General features: G+C 31.9%; 1 protein-coding gene across 2 annotated transcripts in view; it reads right to left on the bottom strand.

The window, feature by feature from the left end:
- The window catches only part of LOC140439953 (uncharacterized), a 772,922-nt gene that overhangs the window by 739,599 nt on the left and 15,658 nt on the right, over positions 1 to 17,665 (bottom strand). The window contains exon 1 of one of the 2 annotated variants that reach the window (XM_072530147.1): positions 13,072 to 13,300. The exons of the other annotated variant lie outside the window; for it this stretch is intronic. The gene's annotated coding sequence lies outside the window, so the exon portion shown is untranslated. Of the gene's footprint in view, positions 1 to 13,071; positions 13,301 to 17,665 lie in introns of those variants that run through there. 2 annotated transcript variants of the gene reach the window in all.

Genomic DNA, 17,665 nt, shown 5'->3' with positions numbered 1-17,665 from the left:
CACCGTCACACATGTGTGACGGTTGGTCGCGAATGTGTTAATAACAAAATATTTATTAATAGACTTGAAAGCAAAAACTCAATAAATTTTTGTAAATTTAAACACAAACCACAAAACTAATTTATTTATTATGTTTATTATAATAATTTATATTATTGTACTATCCATTAAATATAATACCCTAACGGATACCCAAGGAAATGAAACTAATCAAAATAAAACAGCGGCAAAAAAACCTAATCTACCACCAATATTAATTTGTTAATGATGTAAGCGACTTCCCAGAAATAAGAAAAACAATTTAAAGAAATAGCTGAAGGTAAACAATACGAAACCAGGACCATGGCAAATAATACAGTCAAAATAAATTGTAGCGGCTCAGAAATATACAGAAATTTATCACAATATATGATAGAGAACAACATTATTCATCACAGATGTCAACTAAAGGAAGATGGAGCGTACAGAGTCGTAGTTAAGTATCTTCACCATTCACATGCAACAGAAGATATCAAAAACGAACTGACAAACTGGGTCACAAGGAAGAAAAATTATTATGCTAAACATTAATTAAGAATTACAAAAGAGTCCGTAAATATATTCTTTGTTGACCTTGAACTATCAGACAATAACCAAGATATTTACAGAATTCAAAAATGACAATACCGCAATATACAAATTGAACCACCCATAAAACACAAAAATATCATCCAATGTAGGAAGTAGGAGATGCCAATTATATGGCCATTCAAAGACATATTACAATAGACCATTATGTATGTGTGAAATGTGGAGAGCAGCACAGTTCAGAAAACTGTAAAAAGGACAAAAGCACAATAGCCACATGTACTTTATGTGGAAAAGATCATCCAGCTATTTATAAACGATGCGAATATTGCCGTTATTTAAATATAAAATATGTTGCAAGCACGTAACAGAAACTGTATGCCTAATACAGTAAGACCAAGTGTAAGCTATGTTAACGTAGTAAATAATAGACAACCTCCTGCTGTTCTTTCAGATAACCAAGAATCAAACTTTATTCTTATGGTGTTTTTAAAACAATTCAAAGTCATGTTTAATCAAATCTTGCAATAAAACAGCAAGGTAATATACATGCTCACCAAACTCGCATGCAAATATAATTCTTTCTACGAATCTCTTGGAACGCCAATGGCCTGCTGAATTATAATGATAATTAGGACAAAACCTAATAGATATATTATTAATAAGTGGGACACATTTTACAAACAAATCGTATTTTAAAATACCGCATTATTTAACGTACCATACTAGCCTCCCAGACAAGACGGTGGAGGTATACTGTATCCAGAAATTTAGTGTCTCATTATAAAAGTTATTTTAATAACAGCTGTAAAACTAAATAATCCCTTGTAAATACTCTATTGTTGTATAATTATCACAGCTACCAAAGCTGCTAGGACCGGCATAATAGCCAAGCATAGCACAACTGTATATAAGTATATATAATCAGATCAAATATTATCATTCAAGCATAATGTCAAAAAACTCTTTTTATAAACATACAAATTTCCCTTAATTATTGTTATTAATCATTATTCTCAACGATGAAAATGTTTTGTGTATGTTTTGTGTTTTATTGGCACTAGTTTTCACACTGGCCAGTCAATTTCATAATGATTTTTTTAGACTATAACTTATCACCAACTCAGGGGAGTACTGTGTAGTGTATACAGCAATCTTAATCAAACAATTAATTAAACATTTCAGATTGCAAAGTTATGTAAAAGACCTATCCAAGCTATAGTAATTAAATAATTATAATAAATATTAAAATAAGTTTTAATAATTTTAACATATCTGACATCACAATTTTCTGTCAAAACAGAAATCAAATTCACTTTATCAAAAAAAATTTGATAATTACAAGAGAAATTGCACAACCACAAAATTGTACATATAATTTCATTCATTGTCATACAACTGTCCTTTTAAAAAAATTTCAACAAATTAACACACATTTCTAAAATATATCTTTTAATAATTTAAATAATATAAAACATCACTTTCATTTAACAAACAATCACATAAAAACTTATTCCTATTTCATTTGTCTCATTTCATTTCATTTTATTGATCTCTCCCCTCAAAAAACTTCCCCGCTAATTATCAAACAGTTACAATAAAAACCGAAGATCACCCATCATCAGCAATACAGGATAGTCTGAACTATGTTTCCCGAATCATTAACTAATAGTTCTTGTACAGGCATGTAAGTAGTATTTTGTTTTTTACTAATTTATTATAATTTAATAGATTATCTTATATCAATTTGTAGGTTTTTACTTTGTCTGCTTAATCAATTTTATCATAATAATAAACACAGACATGTAATATTGGCATAATTACTGTAATTTTTTATCTTTATCTTTATAAGACAGCACCCTAATATGGGCTTTTTGTAATTTCAGCATTTAATTTACTTTGTACCGTTTGACCTGAAGATTCTTTGCAAAGTGTAGAAAGCGAAACCGGTCGTTTTGGTAGTAAAATTAAATTGATTGTAAGTCTTATTTTATTTCTTTTTGCCTATTTGTTTATACATCGTTTATATTATTATTTCAAGGAATGCTGTGTTTACTAAGCATAATATTCTGAAGTATAATCCATTTCTAACATTTGTAACAACTAACAAGCAATTTTCGAGATTTACATTTTTACCCACTCTTGGACATAGATGAAACCTACACATTATTGGGCGTTTAAGAGCGTAGGCGCAAAATTTCGGGGCAATGCTTTTTAAATGCATTCATTTTTTTTCGAATCCTGAGAAAACTAATAAATATTTTTAAAAAATTTAAATGCAGAATGAAAGATTACATTATTACTGAGGGCCGAAAGTCCCTTAGAATAAACAAAAAGTTTTTTTGAATGAGATATTTGAAATTAAAAATTACACTAAATTTTCTCCCCTTTTTTTCACCCCTGTAACTTATTAAAATATACATTATAGAAGTTTTCAGGGACTTTTGGCCCTCAGTAATAATGTAATCTTTGATTCTGCGTTTAAATTTTTTAAAAATACTCTTCTATTACTATTACTATTACTATTACTAAATTAGTCTTCTCAGGATTCGAAAAAAATAAATGCATTTAAAAAGCATTGACCCGAAATTTTGCGCCTACGCTCTTAAGGGTTATTTTATGGCCATTTCAAGACGAAATACAACGAAATAAGAATATTATTCAATTTGAAGACCATCATAATCTAAAATAATGACTCATTGTATATAGGTACATAACGCATTTTAAATATCTTTGGTTTTTCTCTAATTACAATTTAAATTTACTGGTGTGTTTTTGCACCACTGACAAGAACCGTGTATCTGATGCGAGTTTACCGCAGATCTGTAAACCCTTTCGTTTTTGGAAGTAATAATTTCAATCTAGTTTTTGCTCCAGTATAGAGTCAGTTATAATCCAGTTCAGTGGTTCTGGAATGTTATGTTATATATTTTCGTAGAATTTACAACTGAATTGAAGATAAGTCTTTAGTCAAGGTATAAACAAATAAATATTTCTAAGGTTTCTAAATAAATCGACTTCCCTATGTTTGTCGGGAAATTTTACTACAGAATTTCTCCAAATTTGTTCAACTTCCTTATCGAGATAATTAAATAAATATTTCGACACAGTTGTGAATTACCATTTTAAAAAAATCAAATATACAGGATGTTGTTTCTGAGTAGGAATATTTTTCCAATATTTTTAATATAATATTTGTTTAATAAATTAATCCATTGGACACCTTAAGGATTATTCGCGTGCCAAATATAAAGAAAACATACATACATAGAGTGTTTAAAAGTTATGAACCAAATACGAAGTTGGAAAAATAGATAAAACACCCAGTATCTTTGTTATTGATAAAGTAAGAACCATTAAGTATAGGTTTTTAATTATAGTTCACTATGTTTGTAGAGGTTCTGGGTCAAATATTGGAGAATAAAAGAAAGGATATCAGCTGATTTGGCCTACCATACAGATAAACTACAAAATGTTTAGTTTTATGTAAAAAAAAACAGAACTAAGTAAGTGTTGTGAAAGATATTAAATGGTACAAGAACAGTAGATATTATAAAAAAACTTTGATATAAGTAACAGAAAAAACTGAAGGACAAATACAATTACAATTACTGTGGTTTATATTTACCTTCAGGTAGCATTATTTAATAAGCTTGTTGAAAAGCAATAAACGAGAGAGTAATATTGACGAGGCACAATGCGAACTAAGCCTCTATGCCGAAGACACAGCGATAGCGGCCAAACACAGAAATGTAGACATAGCGGTAAACAACTTACAAACAGATGACATAGAAGAATGGAGTTTAAAATAGAAAATCGCTATAAACTCCAAAAAGACACAGGTTGTACTTTTCAAAAAGAGGCACCAACCACCAGAAGAACAGGTGACTGTGCAAGACAATCCCATCGAGTATAAAAAAAAGCAAAATACCTCAGAGTAATCATGGACAAAGGCTTAAGCTTAGTAAACACGTAGACGCTACAATACAAAAAGCCAAAATGACAAGAGCATCAATAAGACGCCTAGCAGGAAGAAAAAGCAAACTTTGAATAAAACCAAAATAAGATTAATAAATAGTATAATTCTTCCTATAGTAACATATGCATCTCTCGCATGGGGACACATGTAATACAACAAAAAAGAAAATACAAGCGCAAGCGATACATAACAGCAGCCTAAGAGAAGCAGTCAATTTACCGAGATACGTTGCAGAACGATTCCTTTTCAGAGAATTACAACACATTAGACTGACTGATATAATGAAGGAAAAAATAAGGACAAAATTCGCGCAGATAGAGAACCATCCTAGTCACATATTGCGAGAGATCATGAGGTACGACGCTTTCCACAGATGAAAGCACAAGAGACCCAAACAACAAATAGTAGAATAAATCCAAACGTACTAGAGAGAAAATTAGTAAATACACCAGAGAGAAAACAAAACACCAGAGAGAAAACAATACAAAAAACAACAAAAACAACGCACCAAGAAGATAGTTCGTAGCTAAAAAAACTCGTGTACAATCGCAACATACAGCGTGGACCCAGTTAATTTTAAGTAGATAATTATTAGACTAATATGCACTAATTCTGATTTTATGTTTCAGGCATCCTACAAAAAAAATCCAAAAAACGCACAAAAACGGCTTCGGCCACCAAGAAAACAATCAAAAAACGACTAACAAAAACCGGCGCAAACCACAAAAAAAAATAATAACAAAAGCCATTAAAAACCCGGGCACGTAGGCTGAACTAACGGTCGCTGTCGCCGAACTGAGCCTAGCTCAGAGTGGAGACTTGAGGCCCAGGTAAGCAATTTTAGTTCGCGGATAAGCCACAGTAAGATAACAGGATTATAGTGACAATGCGATGTCCTGAGTTTTGAATTCGGTTAGGAAACCATGTTGGAATTCTATTACCCAGGACTCCCAGATGAGGAGCATTTGGCTGATAGTTGTGTCCCTATCGCGCATCAAAGTGCTGTAAGAGGGAAAGGGATGATCTGGAGTATTGGAGCGCGGTGGAGTGACTCCTGTTTTTACTCGAGTTAATACACGTCGTTCCAATGAATTGTTACACCCAAACGTAATTCTTAGGGGTGAACAATGTGAACATGTCTCACATGCTGGGTTTAATTAAATTGCTTGCTTGCTTGCCGTGCGAACATTTCAAAGGCTAAATGGGAAGAGATCCAACAGGTATTTTGTTTGAGAGTGTGTTAAACGACTTACGAGTAAAATCGTATGAGTACGAGTATACCCGAAAAGCAAGAATACTATTTGATACAGCTCTAACTAACAGAGCGGTAATTTCAAATACGTTAACATATTAGGGTGTTGCCAAAGTTAGTGTAAGTTGACATAGATGAAGTAAACAAGGTTTCCTAAACACATCTATCATTAATGTGTATCTCTACTTTGTATTAACCTGTGAGGACGCGACTACTGCTTACATAGAGCAGTAATGATTTAAATAAATAATCCCTCTACACTACACACTAGACATGATTTTTTTAAATTCGTTTTTCTGTACCATGTTGTATCCGCTTGTTTTCTTATGTCATAGTCCCATCTTAAATTTGGATGTCTTCTTGGTTTCTTGACGCCTCTTGGATACCACAGTGTAATTCTAGTGGACCATCAATTTTCAGTTCTTCTCGCTAAATGTCCCGCCCACTACCATTTTAAAGATTTAATTCTATGGATTACATCAGTAACCGTGGTTTGCTGTCTGATCCATTTATATATTTAAGTATATATTTATTTATTTATATTTAATATTTAAATATTTATTTAAAGAATCAACTAGGTATGTAAGTTATAAAAATTAATAATAGTAAGCTGATGATAAATTAAAGTATCATTCACTTCTGAAAGATTAAGAAGTAATAAATTTGACTCAAGTACTCGTCTAAGTACAGCAGCAAAAATGGCCTAGTATTGACACATCTGGTAAAAAAGTGGTACTCCACGTGTATGTCCCATTCTATTAGGAAGTGTTCTACTAGATTTTCACAAATTATACCCTAGGTTGTGCTCTTCTTCCTAATTTTCACCGCGGTAATTATAAGCTAACCTCCATGTTTCTGTTGGATTATTGAAGTGATTGTTATTTTGTGATTTCAATACTATTTATCATTTTTTTAACTTCTATTGTTGTAAGGGTAAGTACTAGTAATGTTTATTTATTCAGTATAAGATTTTTTTTATTATTGTTGTTTTTATGTTACAAAATAGACCTGTATGTACTCATCTGAGTACAGTGGGTTTGTATGAGATCAAAATGATTATTTGGTTCTTTATTGTTTTAGGTTCAATATTGGTATTGGAATGGATTTTCAAGAATTGCCGCCTATTGATGCGGGCGATGACCTAGCGAGTTCCACTCATATAGATGTATCGGGGGTAGTTATTCCTCCTGAGACTGACTATCAAACTGACAATGGACATAGATGAGGATGGTCTTTAGACTTAAAGCTTTCCGAATGACGTTCCCGGAGAAAAAGAGGTTGATTACATGAGTGATGACTCTGATAACGACGAAGAAGATAATCTTCCTCTTGCCATTAGAAGAGAAAATTTACTGAAGAGTCAAAATAAAACCTAGAAATCTGACTCGACGGAAGAAATTACTGATATTAGTATAACATCTACAACAGATTACGAGGGTCGTCTGGATAATATGAAAGAACAAATCCGAGGTAAATCTCCTATAGAAAGATTTAAGAAATTTTTCGACAATGAAATTGACACATATTGTGGAACATCAGTGCATAAATCAAAAGTTGCGGCGTTGCCTTTAGGATCACAGATTATTCTAAAAATGCTTGATTTCGTTGATGTGTCTACTAACCAAATTATTTTTTGTGTTTTTTGACAATTGTGTTACTAGTTATTTTAATGGAAACTTTAAGAAAGAAGGGCTTTAAGGTAACAGGCACAGCAAGAGAAAATCGTGTAAAAAAATGTGTTAACTTCCGTTGTAATGAAAAATAAGAATCGTGGATATTTCGAATATGGCTTTGACAAAACAAGTCTACTACTTTTTGTAAAATAGAAGGACAACAATGTGGTCACAATGGCATCAAATTACGATAGTATTGAACCACTTTTAGAAGTGAATCGTTAATGTGCTGCTGCCAAACGAAAAATTAATGTACCCCAACCAAAACTTTTCTTATCATACAATGCTTCAATGGGCGGTGTTGATCTCTTTAACCAATCAGTTAATAACTACCGAGTCAGTATAAAAGGTAAAAAATGGTGGTGGCCCATTTTTACCCACATGCTCAACTCAGCTCTTGTTAACTCGTGGAGGTTACAACTATTTGCTGAAAATAAAGAAATGGATCTTTTGACTTTTTAACGAGATGTAGTACGACATTATTTAAGAAGTTTTGGGAAATCTACTTATTCTAGAAAACGAGTAGCAGGATCTGTACTAATTAGTCTAAAAATCGATGAAAGCGGTCGTTTTCCAAACAAAATAGACAAACAACTTCAATGTCGCTTATGCCATCAAATAGTACGTTGGATTTGTATAAAGTGTGAAGTTTCTCTGTGTATTGAACGTGATTGTTTTGTACAATTTCATACTATAGTGTATTTTTATGTATGAGAGAGTAATAAAACAATAAATTATGTATGCAAATCCCTAAACTGTTGATACGGGTGACTCAATGAAAAACAGATATTTGTCAACAAGTTTACAGAAGTATATAGGAAAACAATTTTAAATTGAGTATGACCACCAGGTATAAAGGTTGGAGCAGAATAGAATACAATAGTTGTGAGGGTTACTAATCCCTAAATAAGGTTGCCAGTGTCGGAGTGATGGAGGTTAACAGGTACTAATGAATTTGCAAGAAATGTAAGATGTTTATTTTATTGGTTATATATAACCAATAAAAGTTTAATAAGTACCTACCTATTTGCAAAATAAAGTTTAATTCTTTAGATAAAATAAAACGTTTTATTTTATCTATTTGCAAAATAAAGTTTAATTCTTTGCCTATTTGCAAAATAAAGTTTAATTCTTTAGATAAAATAAAACGTTTTATTTTATCTGAAATGAGTGCATTCCACCAAGTAAGGGTTTCAACAATCAAACATTTAATTCTTTAATTCCAGGAATCTACGACAGTAATTGACTAGATAATTACCTTCTAAACTTATTCCACAGAAAATGTGATAGTGGGTTTTTCCATTTTGTATATAGGAAGGTCCAAGTGGCGTATTCAAAATTCTTAACAGTTCACTAAAAGTAGGTACTTCAGTTGCAAGGTGCAGTTTATTGTGTATACTTGTGTTATGGAAAATTTGGAAGTGCCGTGTAAACGCCGAAAAATTGGTCCTCTAACAGTTAATGAAAAAACATTAATATTTAATTGTTTTAAATCATTTACAGACAAACGTTTATGTGAAAGTGTTGATGAGACCATTGAGTTAGTTAGCAGTACACTTGGTGTTGGGAAATCTACGATTTACAGAGTTATTAAAGAAGAGAAATGTGGTAGTTTTCAAATGCCACATAATGCTCCAGGGAAACCAAAATTTCAAATAGAATATCATTTTAAAGAAGGACTTCGACGGAAAGTGCATGAATTCTTCTTTAGACAAGAATTTACAACATTGGATAAAGTTCTTGTCTCAGTTCGAGATGATAAGGATTACCCAGAAATGAGTCGAAGTACGTTATGGAAACTTTTAAAAGAAATAGGCTTCCGCTGGAAAAAGAATCCCAGAAAGTCTATTTTATTAGAAAGAAGCGATATTGTCATAGACTTTTCTAGACAATTTCTAAGACATTTTCTAAGAACCATAAAGGAAATGAGAAACCAAAAAAGAAAAATATTTTATCTTGATGAAACATGGATCAACGAGGGTCATACACCAAATAAATTTTGGCAGGATGAAACTGTTACAAGTCAAAGGCACGCTTTTGTAAATAACTTATCTACTGGTTTAAACCCACCATCAGGAAAGGGACGCATGCTGATAATAGTACACATTGGCAGTTCAGACGGTTTTGTTGAAGGTGGTTTATTAACTTTTGAATCAACTCGTACCGGTGACTACCATGAAGACATGAACGCTGATGTCTTTCAAGAATGGTTTGAACAAATGATAGATCTTCTTCTTAAGAACTGTGTAATAGTAATGGATAATGCAAGTTATCACTCCAGACTTATAGAAGGACTGCCCACAACCAAGTGGTTAAAAAAAAACTTGCAGAATTGGCTGAGTTCAAAAAATATTACGTACCATCCCGGATCTATAAGAAAGGAACTTTATTCGTTGTGTGCCCTTCATAAAGAAAAATTTAAAAAATACAAAATTGATGAAATTGCCAAAAATCGTGGAATGACAGTACTTAGATCCCCACCATATCATTGTGAATTAAACCCGATTGAACTGGTATGGGCACAGATAAAGAGTGAAGTTTCAAGAAAAAATACCACTTTTAAAATTCATGATGTTAAACAGTTGTTTTTGGAGGCCGTAAATAATGTAAAACCTGAAAACTGGGAAAAGGCAGTAAATCACACTATTAAAGAAGAGGAAAAAATGTGGAAGCTGGACAATATTACTGATAAAATGATCGAGCCACTTATTATAAATCTTGGTTCTGAAAGTTCATCTTCTGAATCTGATTTTTTGTAACAAGTAGCTGTAAGTTTTATATTAATATTTTTATTCATCTATTTAACATACCTTAGACGGTTTTAAAAACTCTTTTTCTCTTTTGTAATTTTTAAAAATTAAAAAAAATGTGAATTTTTTAAAACCCTTTTTAATGTAGGCCAGTCAGTTCTAATATAGTGTGTGATAAAAGAGGTCACTTTTGTTTACATACACATAACACTTTATAACACTGAAATAATTCATTTATTTTTTACAATTATTCAAAATAATTTTTCAATTAATCTTGAGCACGCCCATGGAGTGGTCGGAGCTACCAGTTAAAATTATGCTAATTACTCTCTCGTTCATAAAAATAAACTATAGTTAGATTATAATACAGGATATACCCAAGTATGTACCTATATTGTAAGAAAATAAAATATTTTCATTTTTACACAAATGATCGTCATCAAAAATCGTATGAGTACACCTACTTTTTGCAAAAAATTTAATTTTTTATGTTAAATAAAAAATGTCGTGGGATCAAATGAATTAAGTATGCAACACATTTTCAAAATGTGTTTTTTAGTAAAATTTCTTTCATTGCAAAGAATTTTTGAGCTCTTTATAATTAACCTTACTTTTAAAAGTGACAGCATATTGTACAAGAGCACAAGTGGGCTTAGATAAGTTAATATTACTGTGGTGGGAGGTTAATTCACCCCTAAATGACCGTCTGACCTTTGTAACAAGTATTATATTTAGCACAGGGAATGTGATAAACAACATTAATTTATTCTAGAGGGGACAAAGGTATCTTGGTTTTTGGAAAATAAGTTCCAGATAGTTTAAGCGTTTTTATTTATAATTTAAGTTGTATATTTCTAAATAGTTAAATAAGTTTTTCTGTAATTTGAGGAAAGTATGGTCCAAGGAGTCCCATGTGTTGTAGTCTGCAGAACTATTGAGCTTAATTGGTCACCATTGGGTAAATTATTAATTGTGGAACCATAATTTTACCAGTAAAGATATTTATTAATTAAGAAAGAAGGGTAGAAGTTTTCAACAAAAATACTGTAAAGTAAGGGAAGGGATTCCCTTCGATTAACCGTATATGTTAACCCGTGTAAACTAAAACTAAGGGCTTGGATAAGGTTGATTTTATATTTAAATGGATGGCAAGTATGGTAGTTGAGAAACCTGTTGGCAGCTATAGGTTTCCTATACCAATTTGTAACCAAGATGTCATCTGTCCTAAAAACACACATATCCAAAAACGGTATGCTCATAGCGGTAAAATCTTTTAATTTACAAGTGAATTGTTAATAAGGATCAAAGTCTTTAAACACTGACAGGGTAGCCCACGTCCATTCGCAATAGGTCAGCAATTAAGTCATCAAAAACAAAATTGTTGGAGGATAGTTGAGATAGAGGAACCTAGAGGTGGTTCAAATATTTGTTAATAAGATTTATCATTAAAAAATAAGAAATTATTATCAAAAACTAATTGCTATATTACTGCAAATATATCCCAAGAAACAAGTGAGTTCGGTTGGATATAGCTCAAATGGATATTTAAGTAAGATAAGGACACTTGCTAAAGGTAAGTTGGTGAAAAGTCGAAGTACATTAAAAGTTACTAAAATGAACCTTTGTGTTAATTGGAATTCATTAATGAATTCACTGAATTAAAAGGAATTAACTATATTAAAGCCAATATTATAATCATATGATTTATATCCTGGCAGATAAGAGGATAGTATGAATAGGAAGAGATAAGTCACCAAATGGACGAAGAAGTATTGACAGAACAAGAACAAGATGGTGCAATAATTTAAACAATTTAGAAGGCTAATATTGAAGAAAAATCAGGCTTTAAAGCCTACATACAAGAAGGAAGAAGAAGAAGAAGATATTCGTGTACCGATATCGTGTACCAAGCATGTATCGATATTTATATTTTTTTGCTTTGTATAGTCCTATATAAAGACCGTTGTTTTTCTATTAAAACTTTGCTATAATGCATTCCATAATCTTAGATTTACTTATTAACAAAATTTTCTTAAAAATGAAAAATAAACTACCTAAGGCAGATGGAGATTATAGCATATGTTGCTCAAACTGCGAAAAATGTTATGTAGGTCAAACCACAAGACGTGGTTTTATATATCCTCGTGTATCACATCTCGTAAAACTGTCTGTAGATTATACATAGACAGATGCTCTTTAACTGCATACGTCATTCAAGAAAACCCCACAGTAATGACTCTATTAATAACTCTACATAAACTTTAATTCCTTTAATATGTAACAAGATAAGTACTAAATTAAAAGAAACCTTTTAGAAACGAACTACATCTCACCAATATAACAAAGCAATCAACAAAATATCAAATAAAAAACACGTTAAAGACATTTTTTCGTATTTACTTAATTTAGACAATAAAATCGATAATAAAAAATCTTAGATACAACCCCATCTTTTAAAACCATCAATAAAAAAGGAGAATCGGCAGTTAGTTAACTTTGCATTTCACTTGTTTAAACGCTGGTTCTGATTTATTAAGTTATTACCCTAATATTTTATATTTTAAAACTTGTAATTTTAATATTTTTTTAATAAATTTAACAATTTTATTCCTGTATATAATTTTACTCTAATCATCGATAAGGATAACAGCAAACTAGTGCCATGAAACACCCTTTATATTAGATTTATATTCCATTATACAGGACACTCGATTTCCTAATCTTTTAAATGGATATCAGTCCCGATCCGAAATACATACATGTAGCAAATATTCCCACCCAAATAAAAGAGTATTGAAAGTACTCCATGCTCCCCTTATGTCAAATATAATAATTTTTTAAAACACCTACATTTTTAAATACTAGATTTTTCGGTAATCCCTGATAAATTATGCAAAACAGTTTATAAAAAGTCCACTTAAAGTCTTAAAAACCATCAACAGATCAACTTCAGTTTAATAAACGAAGTTTAATATTCGACATGGGTGCATCGGCCTCACAACCCAAAAGCGCGTGAGTTCAAAGGAAATTTGCCGTAACGGTCGCCCCGCGGAGTTTGTGATAGAACTGGAACCGATGAAATTTTGTAGAGAAAAGCGCTCCCTAACGGCGAAATCTCGTCACAGAATTGGTTCAGCGCAGCTTCAACATCGTAAACACCAGGCAAAAGCTGCATGTGTATGTAGTAGTGGAATGCCGGTTGGCGACTAATTTTTGGCATCGCCCTTGACGGATATCATTTCCAGGGCGGGAATCTCCGCAATAGCAATAACATCAGTTTTTATTTCTTTTTTTTTTTTAGGACGAGAATGGTAGGTGACGATATTGCTAGTGCTTGTTTTTGTGGACCATATTCCGCACACAAAAATGTTTTTTTTTTTCATTTTTAGAAAACCTGCTTGTACAATATGTTCAGAGTATTTTAAAATTAATTTAATATTATTTTCCGTAATATATATTTTTCTTAGCATACAGAATATGAGATAAACTATTTAATTTGTTGCTGAGTTATTGCAAAAATAGGGTTTGCAAATTACAAAAGTCGAGTTTTTGAAAATTATTAATACCTTTTCTAAAAACGTACAAAAACTTTAATTTCGCAAAAGTTTAAATAAAAATTTCAAGAAATTATTAATTCAAGAGGTTATTATGCGTAAACTGTTGGGTCTACATTAATTCTGAACGTTCCAAATTGAAGAAAATGGTTTATATTATCAAACTAAATCATTTACCGAATAAAAAGTTTATGTTAAATATTGTAAAAGAGATTTGTAAAATTACTGTGATTTTAAGCCTAAAAACATTTAAAATTACTCAAACGCGTTAACATGTAGGAAGTTAATTTTGTTTCTTTTCAAAATGTTGTCATTTTCACAAAATTTTAAAAAATACACAATGCCCTACCCTTCTTAACCTTCCGTGACTTGCGCTCCTTTTCTGTGCACCGATAGTGGCGGCGGACTATGAGCCCGCATACCTTTTTGAAGGTTAAAAGCAAGATATTTAGTACATCTGACCCAAGCATTGTAAATTATCCCTTAATAAGACAACGGTAACATATTATTTATGTTCCTTTTTTCCACTTTACTTTGCTGTCAAATTTCGATTATCGCTGTAAATACACAGATTGTTGAATTTTGTGATTTTCTGACAGTTATTCGTCGGATCTGATTTTTAGTTGACAATCGACAATTAGATGTTGATAAGTTATAATATTTCTTGCTGCTAAAAATTGATTTTTATTATAATTTCGCAAATTATTTGATGAATCGGCTCCAAAAATTCTGTTAAGCACAAAGTATTTGTATTTTTAATATCTTACAAGTAAGTATTGCTAAGTTGGTAGTGAATTGTATTATTATTGCTGGTTACCTCAAAAAAATATTCTAAAAGCCTACATTATAGTTCAAACCGATATAATATTTTGCTACGCAAAATTTAACAATTTTGAGGTTAGTTTTCCCCGGCGCACGTTGTTAGGGTTACTTTGCTCCACGAGACTGGAGCAAAGTAACCCCGAAACACGTTTTTGGGTCTACTTTGCTCCGAGGTAAAGTAACCCCAAAATATGTGTGAATTTTCTTTGTTAATTATTTATCAGCTTTTGAGTAAAATTTTATGGGTACTGATGTTTTAAAATACAAATATTCATGACCAAAATCAATATATTCTAAGAAAGTAATCTTATGTTTTGTTTCAGACATGGCCAGAAACTACATTAGAATGCCTGGATCAAGAAGATATGTAGACAACACTGCAGAGACATTGCAGGAGTGTTTAAATGCAATAAAAGCAGGAGAAATTTCACACCGAGAAGCGGGGAAAAAGTACAACAGATCAAGAAGAACAATTTTAAATAAACTTAAAGGAAGATACCTAAGGAATCCTGGAAAACAGCCCATATTTTCTTTACAAAAAGAAGAAGATTTTGTTCAGTGTATTGCTGCATTAGAACAGTTTTGCTTTCCTGTAGATACAACAGAATTGCGTCACATTATTAAAGAATATTTGGACAGATGTGGTAGGGAAGTTAGGATTTTCCAGAATAATTTGCCTGGTCTAGAATGGGCCAAATGGTTTATTAACAGACTTCCAGGTATATCCCGAAGCTTCGCTGAAAATGTCAAGCGTACGAGAGCCGCAGTAAATGAGACAATGATAAGGAGCTACTTTGAAAATTTAACGACCGAAATATTAGATATGCCTTCAAGGGACATATGGAATTTTGACGAAACAAACCTTACGGACGATCCAGGAAAAAAGAGGGTACTCGTGAAGAAAGGTTGCAAGTATCCTGAATTAATTTGAAATGCATCGAAGACATCAATTTCGGTCATGTTTTCAGGAAATGCGGCTGGAGAACTATTGCCTCCATATATTGTTTATGGAGCCAGTAAGATGTGGACCACGTGGACAGAAAACGGGTCAAAAGGATGTCGATATAACGCTAGTTCTTCTGGGTGGTTTGATAGCAATATATGTACTGATTGGCTGGAGCTTCAAATGATACCTAAGCTAAGAAAATTAGAAGAAAAGAAAATCCTAATATGCGACAACATTTCTTCTCATTTATTGATAGTTCATTCGCTCAAATTATGTCGAGAAAACCAAGTAACCCTAATTTGTTTACCCCCCAATAGCACATACTTAACTCAGCCTCTGGACGTGGCATTTTTTCGCATAGTTTAAATAGCCTTAAAAAAAGTGCTATCGTACTGGAAAAATACCTAAGAAGGCATTAAAAATACAAATATTTAGAAACAGATCTTCCCACCAGTGTTAGTAAAATTAATGAAAATTATTGCACCAACCATCAAAGATAATTTGATATCCGCTTTTCGCAAATGTGGGATATTTCCTTTGAATGTTGAGGAAGTTTTAACCCGTATACCTCGAAGTTCAAACAACACAGATATTGTAGAATCCGCATTTCTTCAAATACTTGAAACACGAAGATCTTTGTCAACTAACACTACAAAGAATCGCAGAAAGAAAATCAACATTGCTCCTGGAAAAAGTGTGTGCGTTGATAAATCAATTGAAGAACCTATGACCTCTACTACAGCAAATGACGAGCAGCTGTCAGAATCTTCTACTTTTAGGGGAGAAGACACGCTTAGTTTAAATGATGATTCATCGGACGATCTTAACTTAAAAATAGCAAGAGAAAGAAAGAGAATTCTCTTTGAATTCCATTTTGATAGGGTAGTAAGAGAAGTTGGATGTTTTGTGGTCTTTTCTTTCGAAGGACAGGTCTATCCTGGACAAATTGTTTCCTTTAACACTGATGAAGTTACAATTAATGCAATGCTAAAAATGTGGAAGTGGCATCCAAAGAAAGATCAACTTACATACTCTTGGTCCGATGTTCTTGGATCTATTAAACTTCCCAAACAAGTAACAAAAAGGGGTATATTTTCTGTGCCTGAGTTGGCTTGTTCGTACAGTGACTAAATATGCAGTTGCACATTTTGGTACAACGCTATATTCAATACACATATTAGGTATTTGTTTCTAAGTCCTTAATAAGTTTTAAAAGACTGTTTTTCGTTGAATGTTTGCATTCCTAGTTCTTAAGTTTTTGAAAGGTACATCTAGTTACATTTTATGAGGTACCTTTGTATATTTTTTTTGTAATTTATTAATATAATCCAAAACATGTCTTAGTTTTCTGCAATAAACTATAAAAAAATATTTTTTTCCGTGTTTTTTTTTATTTATTTTGTGAGATGGGGAACATTAAATAAAATGTGTGCTTAACATTGCACCAGTGATGTAAAAACTAGCGATTAGAGGTTATTTTATCATGTGGGGCAAAGTAACCTTTGGCTATGGGAAACTTAGCTCCACATTTCAAATGAAAAAAATAACAACTGTACAAAAAGACAGCAAAAATTACAAAAACACTAACCAAGAAGAACTAAGGACATTGTTAGGTGTCTTTATTTTAATAGGACTGCACCCTTTACCAGACAAGAGATTTATATTGGTCAAGTGATCCTTTTTATAATAATTCTGTTATCTCTAAAGCTTGTACAATAACCAGGTTCAAAAAATTAATAGAAACTATCCATCTAAATGACAATTCAAGAGCTGCAAAGAGAGGTTTACCTAACTTAGCCATACTGTATAAGATAAGACGATTTATAGATAGACCAAATGAAATTTTCAAAGAACAAGCCAATCCTGGAAGTCGATTTTCTATTGATGAATGTATGGTGAAATTTAAAGGACGTAGTTCTATCAAGCAGTATATGCCCATGAAGTCATAAGCGCAGTTATAAAATTTGGGCAAAGTGTGGTGCTATTACTCTAGGTATCTGTACCAGTTTATTATCTACACTGAAAAAACTGAAGGCATTAAAAATGATGGCTCGGGATACAAGGTTGTATAAAAATCTTCGAAAGAATGAATCTTTTCTTTAAGCAGTGGCCCTATAACAAG

This window comes from Diabrotica undecimpunctata, chromosome 4 (genome assembly GCF_040954645.1).
Source record: "Diabrotica undecimpunctata isolate CICGRU chromosome 4, icDiaUnde3, whole genome shotgun sequence".
Taxonomy (NCBI): Eukaryota; Metazoa; Arthropoda; class Insecta; order Coleoptera; family Chrysomelidae; genus Diabrotica; species Diabrotica undecimpunctata.
Note: the sequence above shows the minus strand (reverse complement) of the source record. Positions and strands in the feature narration are given on the sequence as shown.